This window comes from Lethenteron reissneri, chromosome 11, assembly GCF_015708825.2.
Source record: "Lethenteron reissneri isolate LAM-NWPU_2019-01 chromosome 11, ASM1570882v1, whole genome shotgun sequence".
NCBI lineage: Eukaryota > Metazoa > Chordata > Hyperoartia > Petromyzontiformes > Petromyzontidae > Lethenteron > Lethenteron reissneri.
The window spans coordinates 5,151,047-5,153,983 of record NC_083789.1 but is presented as its reverse complement, the minus strand read 5'-3'; positions in this window follow the sequence as shown (position 1 = coordinate 5,153,983).

Here is a 2,937-nt window from a genome sequence, read left to right as displayed (position 1 = left end):
ATTTAGGGCCCCTTTATAAGATATGCTACAGGCCCCGCTTAATCCGGCACTGACCCCTCCCCGTGGGCCCCACCACCGCGCGTCACCAATCCGCAATGAACCAGCGTGGTGAAGTATGGTCAAACGACTGCCCCACCGCCGACACTGGGCGGTGGGGTAGGGGGAAGAGGCGCCCTCGTCCAAGAGCGGACCGAGAAATGTCTCGAGCACTTAATTTTAACCGTTCGGATAGCCACCGCCTTAGTGCTGCGTGGACGCAAATAATCAAATAATACATTTAAATGCATGCCTACAAAGGGCAGCATACTTCAATAGGGATTACTGTTGGTAGGGCTATTTTAATAAACACAATTTAATAAAAGTTCAAAGGGCTCGCATAATACACATGCATAATACTGGTAGGAACCTCCTGGTTCCACCAGCCCACAGGGGATTATTGTGTCCGTCCGTCCGTCGTGCATCCAAAAATGTTGGGGCTGGGTGGAGAGGGGAGGATGGGGAGGGGCTGGGTTGGGTTGGGAGGGGCTGGGAGGGGAGGGTGGGGAGGGGCTGGGTGGGGTGGGGCTTGGTGGGGAGGGGCTGGGTGGGGAGGGGCTGGGTGGGGAGGGTGGGGCTGGGTGGGGGGTAAATCCAAATTAACTCCTGTCGATTACAAACATGTTGTACGGCCATGCACACTGAACACGGGGATTGGCTTTAAAAGTTGTATAATCTCCCGTAAATGTAGATACCACTGCTTCTTCAAGGTTTGTAGACGCCACTGCTTCTTCACGTTCTGTAGATGCCACTGCTTCTTCATGTTCTGCAGATGTAGATGCCACTGATTCTTCATGTTCGGTAGAGGTAAATGCCAATGATTCTTCACGTTCTGCAGATGCCACTGGTTTTTCACGTACTGTAGATGTAGATGCCACTGGTTCCTCACGTTCCGCAGATGTAGATGTCATTGGTTCTTCACGTTCTGCAGATGTAGATGTCACTGGTTCTTCACGTTCTGCAGATGTAGATGCCACTGGTTCTTCACGTTCTGCAGATGTAGATGTCACTGGTTCTTCACGTTCTGCAGATGTAGATGCCACTGGTTCTTCACGTTCTGCAGATGTAGATGCCACTGGTTCTTCACGTTCTGCAGATGTAGATGTCACTGGTTCTTCACGTTCTGCAGATGTAGATGTCACTGGTTCTTCACGTTCTGCAGATGTAGATGCCACTGGTTCTTCACGTTCTGCAGATGTAGATGCCACTGGTTCTTCACGTTCTGCAGATGTAGATGTCACTGGTTCTTCACGTTCTGCAGATGTAGATGTCACTGGTTCTTCACGTTCTGCAGATGTAGATGCCACTGGTTCTTCACGTTCTGCAGATGTAGATGTCACTGGTTCTTCACGTTCTGCAGATGTAGATGCCACTGGTTCTTCACGTTCTGCAGATGTAGATGCCACTGGTTCTTCACGTTCTGCAGATGTAGATGTCACTGGTTCTTCACGTTCTGCAGATGTAGATGTCATTGGGTTCTTCACGTTCTGCAGATGTAGATGCCACTGGTTCTTCACGTTCTGTAGATGCCACTGGTTCTTCATGTGTTGCAGATGTAGATGCCACTGTTTCTTCACGTTCTGTAGATGCCACTGTTTCTTCACGTTCTGTAGATGTCACTGGTTCTTCACGTTTTGTAGATGTCACTGGTTCTTCACGTTCTGTAGATGTCACTGGTTCTTCACGTTCTGTAGATGTCACTGGTTCTTCACGTTCTGTAGATGTCACTGGTTCTTCACGTTTTGTAGATGTCACTGGTTCTTCACGTTCTGTAGATGCCACTGTTTCTTCACGTTCTGTAGATGTCACTGGTTCTTCACGTTCTGTAGATGTCACTGGTTCTTCACGTTCTGTAGATGTCACTGGTTCTTCACGTTCTGCAGATGTAGATGCCACTGCTTCTTCACGTTCTGTAGATGCCACTGGTTCTTTACGTTCTGTAGATGCCACTGGTTCTTCATGTGTTGCAGATGTAGATGCCACTGTTTCTTCACGTTCTGTAGATGCCACTGTTTCTTCACGTTCTGTAGATGTCACTGGTTCTTCACGTTTTGTAGATGTCACTGGTTCTTCACGTTCTGTAGATGTCACTGGTTCTTCACGTTCTGTAGATGTCACTGGTTCTTCACGTTCTGCAGATGTAGATGCCACTGCTTCTTCACGTTCTGTAGATGTCACTGGTTCTTCACGTTCTGTAGATGTCACTGTTTCTTCACGTTCTGTAGATGTCACTGGTTCTTCACGTTCTGTAGATGTCACTGGTTCTTCACGTTCTGTAGATGCCACTGCTTCTTCACGTTCGGCAGATGTAGATGCCACCGTCTAGTGCGCAGGCGGTTGAACTCACGACTCTCGCTCCGAAACAGGCGAACTGGACGTGCAGGACCGGGGGCTGTTCGTATCTCGGAGAGTTCATAAGTCGTGTGTTCGTAAGTAGAGGAGTCCCGCCGCGTTCGCGTCGTCGCGGACACGTGATCTCTGACCCAATGACGTCACCAAATGACGTCACCAAATGGCGCTGTCATCTTTCCCGCGCTTTTTAACAATTAGTGAGGAGCCACTGGAGCGACGCACTTTTAAATCGAAATAGAAAACTAATTTATTTAATAACGGCTTTTTGTTGCGTGCTAAGTTTGTTAATAATAATTACATCAGTATAGCGGCTTTTCCTCAAGGATCTCAAAGCGCTGTATATTATAAATACATTCAACACATAACAATTTTTTTTTTACTAAATGAACTGCGATTAGCCCGGTGCGAAATAATCTCAACAGAGATATAATATATTCACGTCGTCACGAGATCAAACATTACCATAATATTCAGCCAATGACATTCCAGAAATAGCTCATTAACATAATATGTGCATAAGTCGAACGTGACGTCACATCCGCACGGCCT